Source organism: Polyodon spathula, chromosome 2 (assembly GCF_017654505.1).
Source record: "Polyodon spathula isolate WHYD16114869_AA chromosome 2, ASM1765450v1, whole genome shotgun sequence".
Lineage (NCBI taxonomy): Eukaryota > Metazoa > Chordata > Actinopteri > Acipenseriformes > Polyodontidae > Polyodon > Polyodon spathula.
Genome location: NC_054535.1, coordinates 4,921,100 through 4,942,874, shown reverse-complemented (window position 1 = coordinate 4,942,874; position 21,775 = coordinate 4,921,100). Strand labels below are relative to the sequence as shown.

General features: G+C 38.5%; 1 protein-coding gene across 1 annotated transcript in view; it reads left to right on the top strand.

The window, feature by feature from the left end:
* The first annotated feature begins 4,272 nt into the window (after window positions 1-4,272).
* The window catches only part of arap2 (ArfGAP with RhoGAP domain, ankyrin repeat and PH domain 2), a 141,261-nt gene continuing 123,758 nt past the window's right edge, over window positions 4,273-21,775 (top strand). Inside the window, exon 1 of the mRNA XM_041274532.1 lies at window positions 4,273-4,422. The gene's annotated coding sequence lies outside the window, so the exon portion shown is untranslated. The remainder of the gene's footprint in view (window positions 4,423-21,775) is intronic.

Here is a 21,775-nt window from a genome sequence, read left to right as displayed (position 1 = left end):
GGATCGATGGACTGCCAGCAGAATTTTATAATAATTTCTGGGATATAATGGGGGAGGATTTGCTCCAGGTTCTGAGAGAGAGCCTCAGCCACAAGGAACTGCCTCTTAGCTGCCGTAGGGCAGTGGTTACACTGCTGCCCAAGAAGGGAGACCTATGCCAGCTTAAAAATTGGAGACCTGTGTCAATTTTATGTTCTGATTTAAAGATTTTATCCAAAACAATCGCTAATAGATTAAAAAGTGTTATTGGAACTGTAATACATATGGATCAAACATATTGTATACCGGGTCGCTCTATTTTTGATAACTTGTTTTTTATTCGAGATTTTTTAACTGTAAGTGATATTTGTGATTTTAATGTAGGAATGGTCTCCCTGGATCAAGAGAAGGCTTTCGACAGAGTCGACCACACCTACCTCTTTCATACACTGGAAGCCTTCGGGTTCGGTCCTGGTTTTATTTCTTATATTCGGCTTTTATATTCCAACATTTTTAGTATTTTAAAGATCAACAATGGGCTGAGTCAGCCCTTCCCAGTGTGCAGGGGTATAAGGCAGGGCTGTGCCCTGTCTGGTATGCTGTATTCACTGGTTATAGAGCCCCTGCTGCACCTGCTGAGGGTCAGGCTAGCTGGATGGACAGTGCCCTCCTCGCCCTCCACACCCTCCTCTGCCACAGTGAAGGTGTCTGCCTACGCAGACGATGTGACTGTGTTTGTGAGTGGGGATGCAGATGTCCAAGCGCTGCAGCAGACTCTAAATGAGTTCCAGAGAGCATCTTCTGCCAGAGTAAACTGGGCAAAATGTGACACCTTCCTGTCAGGCGGCTGGGATGAGGGCACCCCTCCTTTCCTGCCTGAGGGGCTGAAATGGAACAGAACAGGTATTAAAGTGTTGGGGGTGCACCTCGGAACAGAAAACTACATGAAAAAGAACTGGGAGGGTTTGTTGGATAGGGTGAGGGGGCGGCTGCAGAGGTGGAAGGGACTGCTGGCTCAACTGTCCTTCAAGGGCCGGGTGCTTGTTATTAATAATCTGGTGGCCTCTAGCTTGTGGCACAAGCTGGTATGCTTGGACCCACCCCAGGGCCTGGTGAAGGAGATCCAGAGAGTGTTGCTGGAGTTCTTTTGGAGCGGGAGACACAGTTTGAGGCCGGCAGTCCTCTACCTCCCTAGTGATGAGGGGGGGCAGGGGCTAGTCAGCATTGCCAGCAGGGTGGCAGCCTTCAGACTGCAGGCGGTTCAGAGACTCCTGTACACTGAGGAGGAGGCTCATTGGAAGAGGCTGGCCTGTTTCCTTCTCAATAGATTTGGGGGGCTGGGGTTAGGAAAACACCTGTTTTTAATTGAGAACACCAGTTTTAGTAAAGCAGGACTTCCTCCTTTTTATCAAAGTATTTTAAAAGCCTGGCAGCTGGTGAGGGTGGAAAGGGATGTGGAGTCCTTGACAGGGCAGGACCTGTTTGAGGAGCCCCTATTTTTTAATCCACTCTTTCCAGTTAAGTTCCTCCAGTCGATGACGCTCTGTGCCAGTTTTTTAAAAGCAGGTGTAACCAGGATGGTCCACCTGTTAAACCTTGAGCTCTCCTGCTGGCTAACTGCCTCCCAGCTAACTGCACAGCTAGGCTGGCACTCAGAGAGGCTTGCAGAAAGACTGATGGGTGAGTTGAGGGGCTGCCTCTCCCCGCGGCTCAAGGCAGTCCTGAGGGAGGAGTTGTCCAGAGGCACAGAGCAGAGACAGCTTTCCTTATTTCCAGGGATGATCGTGTCACCAGCAGTAGGTGAGGAAGGTGAGGGCGGTGGAGAGAATGGAGGGACTTTGCTTAAATTGCAGAATGTGGAGGAAATTATCTTTCACACAATGAATGGAAAACAGATATACAAATTGTGTGTTAAAGCCACAGAGTATAGTAGGCTAAGGGGTCTGGTAGACTCTAAGTGGCGAGCTTACTTGGCTGTAGAGGAGGGGCACAGGCCGGTGTGGAGGGTGCTGTACAAGCCGCCTCTCGCCAAGAGAGTGGGGGACCTGCAGTGGAAGATTCTACACTGCATTGTGTCCACAGGCAGGTTTCTCCATAGAGTGGACCCCAGCATCAGTGAGCAGTGCGCTTTTTGCTCAGCAGAGGAAACTCTCTTTCATGCCTACAGTGAGTGTGAGAGGCTGCGGCCACTTTTTAATTTACTGCAGGGAATCCTGAATAATTTAGGGGTCGTTTTTAGTAAGGAGCTTTTTATTTTTGGGGTTCTATACAGTTTTAAAATGAAAAACAGGTGTGTTCTTATTAATTTTTTATTTGGACAGGCAAAATTGGCTATTTTAAAGACAAGGAAAAATCAACTCTCTGGTTCTGGACTGACCAGTTTAGTGGTTCAGTTCAGGGTGCTCGTGGTCAGCCAGATCAGAGTAGAGTTTGAGTATTTTAAACTGGTCAGTAACCTGGAGGACTTTCAGGAGAGGTGGTGTGTGGGAGACGCCTTGTGTGCTGTGAGTGAGGAGGGGGAGCTCCAGTTTTTGTTCTAATTTTATTTAATTTTTGTTTTACAGTGTTTTATTTTGGCTTTTATCTGTTTTCAACAAAGAAAAAAACACTGTTTAATATTGATTTTTTAATGATCCTTTTATTTTGTTTAAAATCTGTTTTTAAGGAGAACACGATATATTTTAGGATTTTTTAAATTTTGCTCAGGCAGTAGGAATCTTAACTTTTGTTGTGTTTTACCTTTATTTGAATTTTAATGGATTTTATTTGGAATATTTAAATAAAGGATCTTAAAAGTCAAAAAGTCTCTCTCTCTCTCTCTCTCTCTCTCTCTCTCTCTCTCTCTCTCTCATATATATATATATATATATATATATATATATATATATATGCATGTTCACAAGACTATATATATGTTCACAAAGTCTGTTTCCATTCACATACAGCATTGCATCTGAACAAACTTCCTCTTTATGAGTTGTTATACATGTGTACATTTGCAGGCTTACTCTATCACTGATTGCAACCACTTCCTGTTACATTTTTAATTATTAATGACTAATGTGCATTTTATAAAATGAGAAACTAACACCTTCCAAATGCTTTAAGAGAGCTTATATTATATTAGTTAGTTGTTTTGTTCTTGTTTTTTGTAAAATGAACAGGAGTTTGACCTCTTTCAAAAAAAAAAAAACAGACTTTTTTCAAGACAGGAGTAAACACTTTGACAATATGCCCATAACAACCACAAGACCAACAACGGCATGTTCGAACAGTAGATCACCCTACCTGACATGAATTATTCATTTATATACACATTTATATACTCTTGTTGGGCTTCAGTAACAGGCTCAAACACGCAGCATGTATTTTTCGCCCGTGTTGTATGCTTATTGAACAGCTCACACACGTTTGATATATATCATTTTGCCCATTGTTTTGAGATCCAGCATATTAATGTGACCACCACAACAACAACTGCTGAACACAAGGAGCCTGCCTGCTTTAGCTTCCAGCTGCATAACATGTATGTGATGCTACTGTCATGCGTATAGTACTGTTTGTATTGACGCATACAAGATATGCTATAATAAAACTAAGTGAAAGTGTTTATTAGTGTGTAAGCACAGCAAGCCAATCAAGTTGTATTATAAATATGACCTTTATTGCTAATGTTCCTCCCATTGTACATATAATACAGCAGCAGCAACAGCCTTTTGTTCTGCCATATTGACTAATTCACAGACAATATACTTTTTAAAATGGCTGCAAAACTACAGCAACAACTTTGCTGTATCACAATGCCAGTGTGTAATGCCATTTCACAATCATTTTAACTAATGTGTTCTACCTTTTGTTGAGATTCACTTAGCATCATCTTCTGCAACATCACATCATGGAGACTTTTTCAGTCACCCTATGGCCTAAAATAGAGCTCTCAGGATCATGTCTGTCTATGAGACTTGGTGATGACTGCTCTCTGCTGTTCATGCGATTACATTGATTAATTACATGATCACAAATTCATACATGGATGCCAATTGAGTTGATCAAAAAATATTATTAGAAAAAATAATTAACACTAATACTAATAATACTACTACTACGACTACTTCTAATAATAATAATAGTAACCCTAGCAAACCGGGCGAGTTTTCTTTAGTAATTCCTCAGATAGCATAGTGAGCCCTCGTGTGGTTAGTTTGCCGCAACTTCACAGTTTGCTTAAGTTTCAGGGAGTGCTCTCTGGCAGCTGCAGTGGGCGGGGGAAATGATAAGCAGTAAAGCAAGGGAGGAAACTGAAAACTAACAGACGGGAAGGAAAAAGCTGTTAAAAGAAAGAAAGCAAGTTAAAAGAAGCGTTAATTACAAATGTGCGTGATTTGAAATAATTTGTGAGTTGAAGAAAGAGAGGACCATTTCAACGTCCCAGCTTCCTACCAGGTGAGACGCATTTACGAGTAACAGATCAGACAGTTCCAGTCTGGCAGGGCACTTCAAGAAAAATCTGCACATCACACTAAGTAGGTTTTTAGTGCAGGTATTAATATTGTTCTCAGAGAGGATAGAAGACATCAACAACATTATTTGTTTACCGTTTATTTTTGTACTTGGAAAAAATAAAACAAATCCCAAAGTAGAACAACTTTTACCCATTGAACTTTGTGTGAGTATTAAGTGCCCTGTACAACGTAAATACAGGTGAACTATACCCTTGTTTTCTTGGGGATGCAAAAAAAAAATCATATAAAGGTTGTTATGACGGGTGAATATTTACCTGTCCTAATGGTGTTTGATGACATGTCCTTTGTCCCAAGTATTCCCTTTTAAAATGTAGTTGGCGTATTTTAAACGTTAGAAGAATTTCAGGAAACAAGGAATTTTTCTAGTTTGGAGGAAAGCAACTTGTTTGAGGCGAATCCGAGTCCCTGCAGAGCCCTGCTAATTGCTCTTGTTATTGAAGGATTCTTTTGCTCCGCCTTTAATGTTTATTTTGGTCAACTTTTCTTTTTTTAATTTTTGCAATTTGATGCATTTTAGGTCTCGTTTTTGGCACTGTCTTTACATTTTATTTAATTACTTATTTTAATATACCGGTACCAAAGTTTCTATTGTGTGCTTCACTGCTATTCCTTCTGTAGCTAAACACATTTACTTTTAAAACAATACAAATGCAAATCACTCCTCGTTTAAACGACGTTCATAAAAGGTACCAAACTAGAGGATGGGGGGGATACTAAATTTGAAATTGAGTATACTACAGATGTAAATGTTTGCATGACACTCTTTTTGTTGTTAACCAGTGGCATAAATCCAACAAGTGGTCATCGATAGTTCTAGTTCTATTTGTAGGCTAATTTAGATGTATAGGCTCTTGATGAGGAAACAGTTAAAACTTTTATATCAGCCTGTGGTGTTATGTAATTTGAGACTGTCAGAAATTGAGGACAAAGGTTACCCATTTTATATAGTTTTGTTCTCGTCTTTTATTGCATCTATATAAGATTAAAATAACTAATATAAACAGACTGTTCTAGAATTCAGTACAGCAGCATTTTAGAAAAAAAAAAAATATGAACTGGTTTTATAATCTACTCGTGCAAGCACCTAACCCTATATATATATCTATATATATACACACCACACACCCATGTATATATATATATATATATATATATATATATATATGTATTATATGTGTGTGTGTGTGTGTGTGTGTGTATATATAACCTATGGTCATACACGGCCATTGTTCATAGTTTGGATAGGGGGTAGGCCTAATTTTGTGGTCATCTCTGTTCTTGACACATTAGGCCTGTTTCATTTGACAATTCGGTTCCTTCTCCCTTCTCTGGTGTGATTTTATTAGTCTGGCAGCGACAATGTTTTCTACTTGTCTTTCCACTGTGATATTATAATCCACACATTTGTTTTGGTTGTCCAGTTAAGCTCTTTTCACACTGGCACTCCTACCCAGACCTGGGTCCTAGCAAACCGGGTCAGTGTGAAACCACGTACCTGGGTCGGACCCGAGTTGACCCGCGACTTACCTCAGGATGTGGGTTGACATGCTTTGACTGAGGCAAAATGCTTAATGACCGTTCGTGAGCCAACATTTATTCTGTTCAGCCATATTTGTGTTGATTGAGACACTGCATGAGCCAGATCGTAACAGGGATGAAGAAACATTTGCTCTAATCAACATTTGGGCCAACAGTTCAATCCAGAGAAGCTTGGAAGGGAGAGTCCCTAACAAGCTGCTTGCGACAGTCACCCAGGTCAACCCTGCTTTATCAAAAGCAATGTGAAATCACATACCCAACCGGCATGACACTGGGTTCTGACCCTGGTAGGTTCTGACCCTAGTAGGGCATGCCAGTGTGAAAGGGGCTTGAGGTTTCTGGTTTCTGTGTTCTTCCCACTTATCTGGCATCAGACCAGTCTGTATCAGCACCACCTTTTAATAGTTCCTAATACGAATTAATAATTCTGATACCAATTCATCATTTACAAATCCTCACCTGATGTAGTTTGACACATAAGATGCACCATAGCAGCGGTGATCCAGCACTGTCGAGGATGCAGTCAGTTAAAGGAAGCCGTAACAAAACATGAAAAAACAGTAGTCCCAGTGACTTGCACGTACAGTGCGAACATGAATCCTTTAAGTGTGGGTAATGTAAGGTAGATGGTTAGGACTGACTGAGTTAAAGAAAGGAAAGTATTTATTTATTTATTTATTTATTTATTGTTGTCCAAACATTTTACCTGTAATACCCGTAGCTGACAATTTCTGGAATTTCCAGATTCAGGGGTTTGTGACGAGACTTAAGCAGCCTTTTGGTCCACTTGCTGCTTCACGATTAGTACACTAGGGACACATGTTTTATGGATTTAACTTTAAAATACCTTAAGAATGACTACTTTGCATTAAGGGAGCGGTGCACCAGAAGAATGCTTATTTAAGCTGTGGAAATAACTGGAAGTAAAATGGCATGTACAATAGCATAGCCTGATGCGTGTTTCCACAGGCCTTGCAAAACATCAGAGGAATGGTATGCATTATAAAGATTTGTAATATTTTGTTTTCGACTAATCTGTATCCTTATTATTAGGATTATAATTTAATATATATATATATATATATATATATATATAGATATATATATATATATAACGATGAAAAGGAAAATTGTAAACCTTGTAAACCTGCACATGTTAATAAGGGTCATTCTTGTTGAACACACTTGAGTGCAACATAGTGTGTTGTTATACTGTACTCTGCCCCATTTACATTTTTACATATCTCTAGACATCCACTTGTGCTGAAACTTGCTAAGGACATTTTTTAGCACATATTAATAGTACAAGAATATGGAGGTAAATAGACTAATAATCTGTCAGTCTATCAAACTGTCTTCAATTCTGATGAAACCTGACAAAGGCGGTCTTCAGCATAATCCTTTGCAGGAGTATCAGAATCTATGCGTATAGAGTGGATGTAGGTCAGGCCAAGGTACTTTTTCATGATACCAAAGGCTCTAATTTTGTATTTATACTTGTGGTGTGGAATGCATCGCTGACACTGGTGTTTTGTATTTGTACAAGAAATTGTAGGAAATGCAACCGAGTCTCCCAAACAGCCACCAAATTAAAAAAAAAATATATACCATTCAGTTCTCAGTTCTTGTTTCAGTCACTTCATTGGAAGCTGTAAAGGAGTATTTTATTTCCCTTTTTTTGTTCATGCTTGTTTTGCATAGATCCCTCAGCTATGCTATGTTTGTTTTGTGTAGTACTGTTACTAGTACCTCGTTATCGTTTCCCTGAAAAAGAGATCAGAGGGACAAAAAACAAGTATTATGGTGATGGTGTTTGATAGGTTTACAGTCATATCAAAGTATATTAGTGCAACTGTAAGGAAAGGAACAAGATCTGAAAACAGCCTGACAACTTGCCTGCTTTAGTTTCAGATTATTTGTTGTCAGATAACTTCTGTAAACGGAAACCTTTCAGTTTTTATTTTGTTTTACTTTTAATTTGGTCTTACTTTCACTCAAAAGCGTTCCACTAGGGATTGTTTTGCTTTTATATTGCTATCAAGCAATCTGAGACTTTGTAAAAACACATTGTGCTGAGAAATTTGTGTATCGCTAGACTGGACTGACCAGTCGTGGGGCGTTTATTATCATTGCTTACCTCTCCATTATCTGGTACTGAAAAGATACAGAGATCAAATAAACAAATACACGTTTTACCCTGGCTGCCAGAGGCATCCAACACATTGAAAAAATTAATAAATAAATTAAATAAGCATTTTGTTTTTAACGTGTCAGTTATTTAAAGAGAAGCGACTCTCTTTAAAGCAAGGATATAGTAATAACCGTGGTGGTAATGAGTCAGAGTAAATATATGTATATGTGCATTTTTCTCATATAATTCAGTGTTTGATCCCTGAAATTCTATTTTATGACACTGAAGTCTGCATAGTGTATTGTCAATCTTCTTTTAAGCCCAAAAATGCAACCATATTTTTTTGTTTTATATTAGTGTTCTCACCAGGAATTTTTCACAGCGTGGTGGTGGGAGGAGTGGGAGGAGTGGGAGTTGGGGCGGGGTTGGGCGGGGAAAGAAACGGAAAGCCCCCTGCAGGCGAGCATGGACAAGTCATGCACATGCTTACGCTTTGTGGAAGTAGTTGGTAGGATTAGGGTTGGGTCGGTATACCGGTTTTTCGGTTTACCGCAGTTTAGGTACATTATGCTATTAATGCCATTATTTTTATTCTAAACCGGAATTATCGTAATTCCTTTATTTAACGATTAACGCATTTTTTCAACTGCAAACACACTTCTAAATCAAGTGATGGTACTTGCAGCCTTAGCAAAGTGTTTGAGGAAGATCTTTTTGTGAATTGATACTGTATTTTGATAATGGTTTTGAAAAAAAACTGTCAGTGAGGCAATACACGTTTCAACTGGTGCGTTCTGTTACCTGGAACTTGTTGCGCCGGCTGCTCTTGGCTGCTGTCTTTCTGACGTCACACGCAGCTTTTAGAGAAAAGCCTTCTCGAAATCTTGCAGCAAAGCACACATTTTCAATCTGCTATTTTACCTTTGTCTGGATTATCAACAGTCAGTTTAATTTAATTGATTAACATTAACTTTATTATAAAATTATACATCACTTATCACGGATTTTGTACATTATGTTTATTTAAATAATTGATTTATTTATTTAATATGATGTTGACAAGGATGTTCATGGCTTCATCGTATAATTCAGAGCTGCGCTGGGTTATGCAGAATCTGCACAGTATTCTGTGGCTGTTGAGTGACGTCTACAGCACATCCCCGCAATGTGCAGATTGAATATCTCAAAAACTTTGATATTAACATACGCTAATAGCACTGTCTGCTGGCACAATTTTTCCGTTCTGCAGTGGTAAGAAAACCGCGTTACAGTCAAAATAGCGTAAAGGATTATGCAGTACATAAATATCTCTTCATACCCTGTTCAGAATTTAGGAAATCTGTAATGTTTTTTTCACGTGGGAGTAAGTTTTGCATTTATAGTGAGTTATAGTGCAAATTAAATATAATATTTATGTGTATTGTAAATGGTAGGGTCTGGCATTATATGGAAAATATCTGCATATTTTCAGATAAAATACACATCTTTTTGCCTTGCTGAAACAATATGTTTATAACTTGTTTATAGTATTGTTAAGTGACTAAAAAATGTTGTTACTTTAGCCACAGTGGCTAACTAAATGAAAGTCTTATAGGGAATGTAGTTAGCACATTCCCCCTTTGACGGATGAGACTAGATCCTGGGTGCGCCCCTGATACACAGCTTCTTACAGAGCTGTGTATCAAGGGCTCACCCAGGATCAAGTCTCACCCGTCAATGGGAGAATGTGCTAATAAAGTTCAGTGAAGTTCAATCTCGTCTCCGTGTTGCATGTATTAATTACCCAGACCAAACTAAAGAACATGCTGTCGCAACAGGATTATCATTATTTTTTGGCCGTTACGCTAACTGAAAACACAGCGTAGCGGCCTCATTACAGCGTCATTTATCCAGATAGCAATGTAGTGGCCCTGTACGCACAACAGCACTGGGGAGAACCCTGAATAGGGGTGCTTTTGAATATATTTTGCTTGTGGTGCAATGTAAAATATGCTCCCAGGCCCTGCAGGTAGTTGATGGCCTTTGCATGCAAGATTAACCTGCTTCTACCAGGTATTAACTTGAACAAATTACTGATTAAACAGGTTATGAATGGTGACACAGTTGTGATAAAAGGAAGAATAATCTCTAAATATTCCCCCCCCCTGTTTTATTTAATATATAATTTGACTGACAAACTTCTGGTTTAGGACAGAATACCAGACAGTAATTATTAGTCTTTGGAAGCATACAAATCAAAATGATCTCTTTGGAAACACAAACGTCTGCTTTCTATTTGGCAAAGTTATTATAAATAATCCAAAGTACTCTGCACTGTAAATGTTTATCATGGTGACATTTACTTCCCATCTCAGGATAATTATGTGTCATTTAAAATGTTTACAAAATCAAAAAACATGAACCTAAAGATAAAACTGTAAGTGACAATGATAAAATGACCCAAAGGGACTCTAACTTTCTGTCACTTTGCACTTTTTTTTGTCACTTACACCTTACGGCCCTTTCTCATACTTGGTTGTATCCTTATTACACTAGATGTACATTAAGGTGACTTTACATTTTCTTTTCTTCAACACAATCACAATGTTTTGATATTTTTGTTCACATGTTTTGCAGATCTAGACTATTTTTTTTTCTCTCAACTTCCAACTTTTGCGGAAATTGTGAAATTGAGAGGTCACCGCGAAATTCACCTCTTTAGGGGCCAATGAATATGGACAAGTACAGAGAGAGAAAAAAGGAAACCTCGTCAAAATGAACTACTGCACGACGCAAGCGACGCAAACTACGTATCTTCCTTCTGTAGATAGCCCTTTTTATTCCTTCGCCGTCCTGTGTGCATTACACTTGAGCAAAAAACAAACAAACAAAAATTTCCATAAATAACATTTACAAAAAAAAAAATTCTCTAAAGTGGTTAACGTTGTTTACTATTCGGATGACAACGAAGTTTAAATCAGCCTATCAGTGCGTCTTTACTGTTTTCTGTGACCTGTACTGTGCAGTAGGGGGTGGGACAAAAGTTGGTGCTGCATTGTTTTCATTTAGGTTGCTAAAATGTAGTTTTCAGCGTTGGAAGTAAAATAATAGAAATGGGCGACAGAAAAAGCGAAGCATATTTCGGCTAATGATCATTTCAAGATATTTCCCACATGCAGACTGAAGTAATGTGTCTGGAGAAAATACGATCAATCGCTATTTAGCTTCAGAATCACACGTTAAACGAAAGGCTACTACAGAGACTGCGGAACAGAACGTAAAATAAACAGCTTTCAGAAACCAAAATAGAAAGTCAGCGCAGATAAAAAGAATTCCTGTCTGCAAGTTAAATCGGTAGTAAAACGATCTAGCACAGCCACCCCGCCTCAACCTGCTGCTTACTTTTTTCGCAGTTGGAATTTTAGACCCGAATAACCACGTTTTCTTTGTTTTGACTCGGTACTAATACAATTAATTATTGGATGGGATAAATAACATGAAACCGAACGTGCTGCATACATTGCCTTTATTAAAGCATGCCAGATGTCCTTGGGTAACCAAGTTTTTGGAGCTGTTTCTAATCGAGTTCCACATCTGTATAACTTGGCCAAGCTTTGCCTTAACTTCCAACCTATAGAGTGGATTCAGAACATGCAGTCAACTGCAGGGGGCTGCTGCGTGCTTGCCTTAAACAAATGACAGCAGTCTGTTTTAGTAAGGAAGCAAGTACCACTATTTTTAGGCTTTATAGTATTCTGAAATACTGTCTAGTTAGGTTTAATTAATGTTTAAACAGGTCCGCAAAATCTAAAAGAAAATTTTGCAACCTACCCGTGAAAAATACATCAATTTACCATGATTTAAGTAGACCCCTAGGTATGAAGTGTGGAAGACAGACAGACAGATGGTAGGCATTGTTTTAGTTATGGAGTGTGGAAGACAGACAGACAGACAGATGGTAGGCATTGTTTTAGTTATGGAGTGTGGAAGACAGACAGAGACAGATGGAAGGTATTGTTTTAGTTATGGAGTGTGGAAGACAGACAGACAGACAGATGGAAGGCATTGTTTTAGTTATGGAGTGTGGAAGACAGACAGACAGATGGTAGGCATTGTTTTAGTTTTGGAGTGTGGAAGACAGACAGATGGAAGGTATTGTTTTAGTTATGGAGTGTGGAAGACAGACAGACAGATGGAAGGTATTGTTTTAGTATTCTGTGCCTTGCTTTGTGTGCTGCAGACAATAATGCAGGACTGAATAAGTGTAATTATTCACGGAACAGCTTTATGTAGCAAAGCACTTAAACTAAAGGACTTGTGAATGGGATGTTTTATTTATTTTTTTAACTTTCTGACCGTTCATTGGATAGAAAGAGGGTTACTTGTATCTACTGTCAAAGTGAGTTCCAGTATCACAGAAATACATCTAGTCTGCTTTACCACCTGTGTGTTGAACATGCTTTCACTTCTCAAAATATATTCTAGTAGTTGTTTCTGCTACAGACATCAACAGTACAACAACAAATTAAACCTGTCAGTTTCGACAAAGTACACTTTTAGAAATTCAGGATCGCTGCAAACTATGGAATACTTATAGCAACCCATGTTTGCTCTATAAAATAATGTTAGCTTGTGACCTCTGACATTTCCTAACGGTCAAATGGCTTGTTACTCATTAGATAGTGCAGAAACGGCCATGTTTACTATGGAACACATTCTAACGCTTTGCTAGTGCCTTGGAAGCCGTATAGTTGCTGGCAACTCCAGTGTTATTATTACAGACAGTCCTCGCACATACGACACAATTGGTTCCTGAAAGTCGCATTGTAAGTTGAAGCGTCGGAAGTCAAAGCACATTTCCCTAGAGAAACACTGTTATAAATTGTGGTTACGTTCCTGACTCTTCAGCCAGATAATATAGTTTTACAAAAATGACCCGTTATATTGTGCTCATGCAAATATTTATTTAACTCTTTACACTCAGCCCGGTGATTACGCGCATATTACTGAGACATCTACCAGGCTTGTTTAAAAGTACAAACTCAGAACTTTCCAATGACTTCTTCAGTGTGTGTATGTGGTACTCTTAGCAGGAAATACGATTGTCTGAAGTTAAGCCCCTCATCGTGTGACAGAGTTCACAGCTTAGGTTTTGTTGAGTCAGGGCGACCACGACAGGTACTGCAGTTCAGATACCGAGCTTGACCACATGACGCATGGCTCGAGTCTCGCTGTGTAATAATGCAAAAGAGTCGTAAGAGCCGTGCGTCGTAAGTCGAGGCTCGCTTTTATTATTATAGAAACGGCAGTGAAAAACATCCGTTTATGAGTAAAGGAAACTGATCATTGGAAATGCAGTAAGGTGAGTAATAAACTGACTCCATTGTGATTTAGCAGTTGGTTCAAACAGTTTTACCACCAGTGCTGGATTGTAAATAAATATAAAACCCTAAAGAGAATCCAGAAATAGGATGTAGCTGCAGAAGAGTCCTGCGTGTAAATATGTGGCAGGGCAGAGCTCTGCTGGGAAATGTATGTATGATTTATAAAAGAATGGTTTATTGTTATGATTTGAATGTATTGTTTGGTGTTTATTAAATTTTTTTTTTGTTATTAGTATGTATTGTTATAGTTTAATGTGGTTTGGCAGGGTGGTGTTTGGTGCTCGTCTCTGCCAGACTACATCCTGTGAGAATACATGGCTGGCAGCTGATTATTTGTTTCAAATTGGCTGTCGACCACGCGAATGAAAAGTCTCGTGCAGAATGTGGGCATCTCCAGATGAATTTATTGATTTGGTCACATGTATAAAAACCTGCAGCTTTGGGTGAAGAGGGTGTTCAGAGAGGGAGTGGAAGAAATTGGAAAAGAGAAATAACAAATGCTACTTGTGCTGGAAGGTCCAGCACGGTACGCGTTTTGGAAGGTAGTTTTGTGCTCGGTGACCTGTATTGTGTAAAAGAGTTTCTGTTTATTTTCAATTATAATTATCATGCAGAGCAGCGCATCATCTGTAGCACTTGGAAAGATTAACTGATTAAAAAAAAAAAAAAAAAAAATCAAGATAAATTGCGATTTAATTTTTTTAATCTCTTGGCAGCTCTAAAATAATTTGTATACATCCTCTGTAAATCATAAAACCTAGAACTGACCTGAGTTTCATCCACAACTTCATTGACTATGGAAATGCACTTTCTGTTCATCCATAGAAAAAATTAACCTTGATAATAATATAATGTAATGCAATGTGATTGGGCAGTCACAATTCACAGGGCAACTAGTATACCAGTATTGAGGTAGGAGTCAGTATGGCATGAGAAGATTATGAGCCATTAAATCTGGAAATTGAACTTTGTCTGTGAAGACTAAACCTGGCTGTTTTCCTATTTGTTTGGTTAACTTTTTAAATCCATTTTCAATACTATTTCAGAAGAAAATAACCGCTAGTAACCCTGACCTCTCCTGAAGATTAGTGGCTGTTTACATTCAGGGCTGCCACCCCTTGCCAGTGTATGTTTTGGGTGTGTTGTTTTATTCACTGTTTGTTTCCCAAATGGACAATAAAGCATAGTGGGGATGCAACTGGTGAATATATTCCTGGAGAACTTGATATATATATATTAATATATATATGTCGCTAGCGATTTAACCAATTTTTTACATAATTAGAGTTGATTATTTAGTTTTAAACCAACAGTTGGTTAAAAAATATTAATCTCAACTAATATGGTTTTAATGCATATTTAATGATACAATTACTGCATTAATCTCATTTAAAGTTTGTTTACTACTGATGCTATTATTGTTTGAACCAACTGCTAAATCACAATGGAGTCAGTTTATTACTCCCCTATTATCAGTTTCCTTTACTCTTAAACTGATGTTTTTTCATTGCCGTTTAATGGCATGGCTAGGAAATAGGGTAAGGGAAATAATGTTTATTGTTATAAATGTTATGGTTATTTTAAGTGCTGCTATTAGTTATTTTGCCATGCCTACCGTTACTGGTGAAACCTTCCTGTGTTGTTTAATGTGTGTATGTATTGTGGGGAAAATTAATGATTGAATATCATTTATCATTTTACTAATACAGATGATTGGAATGTATCTGTCTTTTGATTCCCCCCCCCCCCCCCCCTTTTCAATTCCCCCCCTCTACAGACACAGCTGCAGACTAGCTTTAAGGTTTAAAGAACTTTGTATAAACAATGAATGGCAAATGGTCTTTGGAAATTTTAAAAGTGATTCTTGATTAGATTAAGAAACAGACACAGGAACAGATATGCAACTGGTCCTGGAAGATATAAGTTATTTGAAGTTAAGCATCTCCAAAAAGGTGACAATGGTCTGGAGAGATCTGAATAATTTGCGGTTCTGTTCTAAATAGGGGGATCAATTGAATTGCAGGGCAAACATGCTGTATTTCTCTGAAGATAAATTAAGAATTATATGAGAACACATGATATTGATGCAAGATCTTATTAACCAATACAGTTTGATGAATCTATTACAAACAAACCTGTTACTTGGCATTTTGAGGGACAACTATAATGATTTTACTGTTTATATGGAGAAAATACTGAAAACAGTGATTTGAAATATTGTAAAACAACTTCTTACATGAAACTAAATAGATACATGTATTGTAATATAGACTCTTAGAAAAAAGTTGTCCTAAAATGTTATAGTTAAGTTAAAAGGGTACGCAAGTGGAATTCTTCATTGACTGAGTTTAGACCAGAGTTGTTGCAAACAGAGCTTTTCAACCTCCTGCATTTCATCAATGGTAAATTATACTTTTAATTCTGGAAAAAAGGTTAGTTAAATGTATGTTTCTGTTTGAAATATTATCTAGAGATCTGTTTTGTGTAATAAAATTCACATTGGCTGTTGTTTGTTTTGTTTGAAAGTGGACACTTTTGCAAGTATAAAATTCAAAGCTTTAATCATTAAAAATTTAGCCAGAACTGCAAGTTATTATTGGTATAGGAAGTTTACAGTGGTTAATTAATATTGATCTATGGTAATGCATGCTTGTGAGATACTGGGCTGTGTGTAACCCTCTAGACATTTAGACGGTATTTATGCACGGCAGAATTTGAGTGTGTGGATGGTGCTGACTTGCTGTTGGCAGTCTAAATAAACCACGTTGTACCTGTGAATCTTGGTGTGTGACTCCGAGCATTCTGTGGCCGCTACAATGTTTTCATTTCATGGCAAAGAAACAATATTTGACAAATCATGAAGTTTATCAGTTTAACAATTGTGTATGTAGTTTATATACAAAGAGTACAGTTGTGTACTTGTGTGAGTTAAATTGTCTCTACAGCAGTATTAATGTCACTCTCCCAGTGTTATTTCCCCACATTTAGTTTTATAACAAAGGGGTGCTAGTTATACACTGAAAGAGACATCAGTTTAATTTTAAATGTTTTACACTTGGAAGTGTGGTGTTTTTATTTTTATTTATTTTTACTTTTTCAAGTGTGTAACTTTTACACTGGAGTGTGGAGCCATATGCAGCGCACTGGAAAAATGTTCTATTTGACTCCTGCAGAGTTGATTTAACACTGGCCAGTTTGCTGTGGAGATGCATAGAATTAGGAAATGCATTAATAAGTTCTAAAACAATAGACACCTTTTTATAGTGGTTGCCTCTGACGATGGTTCCAGTTGGATGTGTAGCTGTACTGGGGTGTTTACACTTCAACCTGTGTAGTGTAGAATTGTTCTTATTCTTACTGTCATTGGCTGCAAAGACAACAGGGCTAGCCAGAGATTGGATAATGTTTGTTGGGTTGATTTTGCTTGTGCAGTTTCCTAGTAACTGAAAGACATTGTGGAGGTTTCAGGGGAGGCTGGAGGGGAAGCAGACAAGCTCTGCCCAAAATTGCTATGCATATTTTTATGCATTCAGTTTAAATTTAGTGCATATTTAAAAATGGCAGGTACACAGCTGGACCTCTGATTACCACACAATAATATGATTCGAGTTGGTTTGGGACGTAGTGCACGAGTGGCATAGCCATAAGGCATTGCTAGCTTTAAACTAATGAGACATATTCTGATCCATATTATTATTTAATATATTCTATGTTTTTTGCCTTCTAGTTTAAAACAAATAAATACCATTGACATGTGTGTCTTTTCAAATGTGAGACCTAAAAAATAAACAAAAAACAAATGGCAATACATATTAGGTAAGTGTGGAAGGGTGGTGGGTAATTCACTGACACAGGAGACAGACAGGTGGATTTGGCAACACCGCACAGGTACCCAGTTTTATTTTCAGGGTGATTTTTAAGTTTATCGCAGGTGGCGCTGTGGGTCCGTGGTTTGATTTACCAGCGGTGGTAGACAGAACCACGGGCATACCAAGCAATGGTACACAATACCGGCGCCTTGCAGGTGCTCAAAGAAATAATAATGAAAACAGAAGGCAAAAATAACAAGGTAAAAATAACACAATAATAAAACTACAAACAAAAGGTGCTGCACTCTGCAGCAATATCCCGGTCGCAGCTGCCCGTGCGACCCGGATCTCCGTCCTACGCTGCTGGCTACCTAGCCTGCTCCGCTAGACTTTTAAGGGGTCTGCCCAAGGGTTCCCCGTCCTCACTGTCTCGCTGTGACACGTTCGTTTCTTTTTCTCTCCCGGCTGGTTCTCAGTCCGGGACCAGCGTTTCCGCACTCTCAACGCATCTATAAGGGCAGACCTGAGGAAACAGCAGAGCGTTATTTTATAGGACCAACAATCTCCCAAGACTCGCCTCTCAGCCATTCAGAGAGGGGGAAAGTCCAAACACCCACTTTCCCACTTCCCTGTGTCACTGCCATGACTCACAGGCGGTTGTTGGACGACTGCCGCCCTCTTCCTGCAGCCCTGTGAACGCGCCAGCAGAGTCAGCACAGATCTCTCCCTGCTACAGTAAGGTTTACTGAAATTATTTTATTAGCTACATGTACTTTTAAGCACATTTTATGCATCAGCAGGTAAAGCTTTTGGCTGGTGAAATGTAAGAAAGCTCATTTTGGTTTCCTGACCACAATGTGAAAGAGCAAAAAGTTTATTTCTGAAACGTTCCATTGTAATGACTAGAAAATGGAAAGATTCAGTTTTTTGTACACCTCAGCAACTCAGTGTTTCTCATGGAGTACAAGAGACTATAATTACATTGCAGATCAACCAGGGCCACCTCTGGCTACTTGACCAAGTTCTGGTCAAGACTGAAAGCTAAGTTTAAGAACAAAATAGGAGATGCATTCTGCTCTGTCTGTTAACACTATTGTGACTGAGCTCTGTGAAAGAAATGCTGTGGTAATTGGAAGAAAGAGAGGAGGGGAGGGAGTACAGTTGGTCAACGCTCATTTATATTTTAATTTATAATTATGGCAGAACATGGGGCGCTATTCATCAAAGTGTCAGTGTGTAGAACTTTTTAAGATATATTTTTTGACAAATCCTTGTTTACACCTTTTCCTGAAATCATGATCGATTCATCAAATTTGCAGTTTGAAAATCCAACAGTCATAAAGCCTTTTCTGTCGGATTTCCATGCATAAATTAAAATAGGGGTTACCTACAGACCGCCTATGAGCCAGGACAATCCGAAGAAAACGGGAGAAAAGTTGATTTACAATTTGTGGATTAAGGCGAAAAAGACACACTAAACAAATAGTGAAACATGAACTCATTGCAAGAGACATCAATACTGGTTTTCTGCAACAATCTGCAAGGTTAAATTATGATGCTGATGGTCACTGAACCGCGAATATTACAGATTCACTATTTTACTATATCCAGCGTGTGTCTTTGAAGACTGTTTAAATGTTTAATTTGAGTCATGTTATTATTGCCCCCGTTTTTTGTTGTGATTTTTCAGGAGAAAAGAAAGCACATCAGAATAACTAACATTTGTTTTCCATATGAAACTCTTTTGTATGTGTTTATACAGTAGTTGTCTTAAGTATTCATATACTATTTTCCAAAAGTAATTTACCACTGTATGAAATGTACGTTGTTCTCTGTTAAACTATACTTACACGACAATAACATGTCTTTTAAGTGTGTTGAACACTATTTTGCTACCATTGTTGCAAATATAGGGTGTGCATACTTCCAACTACAACTCTATACATAGGCTATCTAAGGAAATAATTTTACCTGTCCAGTAAAACACCATCATGAGGTCTGTCTCCCTCAGAAAGTCTATAGTTGCTGGACTGGCTCAGGATATAAGAATCGTGGCACGATCCTGTGAAATTGGTACAAACATTAATGATACTGCAAGTGGCGTCACAACTACCTGCACGTTAATTGATGAGACACCCTTGCAATTGATATAAACAGTGACGCCCTCAGTCGCTTTATGTAATGGCACATGTGTGCAGTCTATTGCCCCCAGTACTGAAGGGAATGATCCAATGGTAAAAAAAAACAAAAAAAAAAAAAAAAAAAAAGTTTGGTTTTGTAGCTGCCGTTGCTGTGTTCTCAGGAAAGAAATGTGATTGCCTGCCCGTCTCACCAAAGCTTCTGTGACTTGATGAAGCACGCGTGACATTGATGGCTGGCTCACTCCATACAGATCCCCTCCTGGTCTCTGCAATGATCCAGTAGCGTAAAATCCCAGCGCCATTTGGACTCTAATGTGTACTGGTATGGCATGAGATCTAGTGGTCTGGCTTTCCAGATCTCCCTTCAGTTCCTCACACAGGTCGAATTTTGCAGCTGTAAAATATCTCCAGCCTGATTTCTTTTGTTAACCTCATCATTGGGCATGTTAAGTTAAAACATTTTTTGCTTAAACGTTCTCGGACGGATTCTCCTTTGCTGACCTTAGTTATCCTGTTGTATAGCAGCATCGTGCTGTATAAGGTCATATGCTGCAAGGGCTACAATTGTAAACGCATTTGCACTGGCATTTTCTGACAACACCGCAGCCCCGTCCATGTTTGGTCCGTGTTAAGAACAGCTGTATCGTGGTGCTAACTCGGACAGAAAAAATGGTCCTTCTTTGAGCAAAAATGTTTGAATTGCTTCCCTTTTCCCACTTGCATAGGCAATGATATGAAAATTAGGAAACTGTCGTTTTTTTTAGGATTTGTCAGATTGTGGAAAACAGTCGCTATTTGACATGCCATGACGTGGCTCAGTTGTCAGAAAATACGAAATCCACATTTGATGAATCACAAACAGTTCTTAAACCGTTCTTAATCTGTTCATAATAACAATTTTTGAAACCGACACTTTGATGAATAGAGCCCATGGTGTTGTGATTAGCTGAAATATCACTGGCTTTGGGCGTTATGAGGCACAACACAGAGTAACTCTGATCTGTCACAAAGCTTGCTGCTATATTTACACTTTTTGCTACAGTCCCGGAATTGGCGTCTTCATTCTTTCTTAACTTTAATTTTTTTTTTCAAACCATTCAATCTGAAATGACATGCTAGGGAGGCATTATTTTTGTTGACAAAAACTCCCATATCTAGTTCATCAAGTGATGACACTACTTTGCATTAATCAGAGTTGGACTGCACTGTACCACTGCATTTGGGGATTTCCTCAATTAAATGTCCAAAAATGATCAAATACAAGCTAGGATATGTACCCAGTAGTTTTGTCTTGGACAGTCGATTGTAAATGTGTATCATTTACAAGAATAGCAGTTAAGTATAAGGCAGCATTGAATAAAACAGGAAGCAATTTGATTGTGCAAAATGTGTCTGCGTTTGTGTTGTGGTATATTAGGAACATGTTAGCCCTGCCTGTTAATAGAGGTTTCTAGCTTCCTGTGTACATGCATTGTGAATACATAGGTTTAAGCTGAGGTTGGAAAAGTTCAGTCCTCTGGTGGGGATGCTTTGTTGGCAAGATGAGCTTCGACATGTGTTGGTTGAGGCACCATAAAGATAGTTTTGTTCAGCCTACAGGAAAAGAGAATGGGGGTTTTGAAAAAGGTTCCACATACTGCATAGTTAGGGCTTGATTTTTTTCAGTTTTTAAATTTTAAATTTCAGTAACATTTTCCTTAATTGTAGTACTTTGTAACTGTAAGAATATAATTATTTAGGCTGGTAAGTAATAATTGTTTACATACAGTGTTGAAGTGCAGATGTCCACATTTAGGATTCAGGCAATTGTGAGACGTAAAAGATCCCACCCAGGCAGTGCTTAATTTGTGCCCTGGGTGCAGCCCTGGAACCTCTTCATTTATGAACTCATAGAGAGACAATCCGCTCAGTGAGTGTGTTTAATGACACTGACAACACAACAAGGACTGCGACTCTGTTGTGATTTTTTATTCACAAATAAGCTTACTTAATTTGAAAAACGTCTTCTTACACTACTTGGTTTGAATGAGTACACAGCAAAATATGAAAGCTGAACATTCATTTCAAAAAAAGACATCAACACGTTTCAGTGAAAAAAACAATATTGCAGCCTACTTTAATATGAAGATCAAGATTATTGCGCAGTATTGTCACTTGCCCGGTTTAAGTGATAGCAGATTAAAACTGCTGAAAATACAGCAGCTGTCTGTCTGAAAAATCACACGAGTGTGTGGACATGTATGAGAGAAGTACTGGGTTTGAAAGTTACATTTCTTGGATTGGTCAAAAG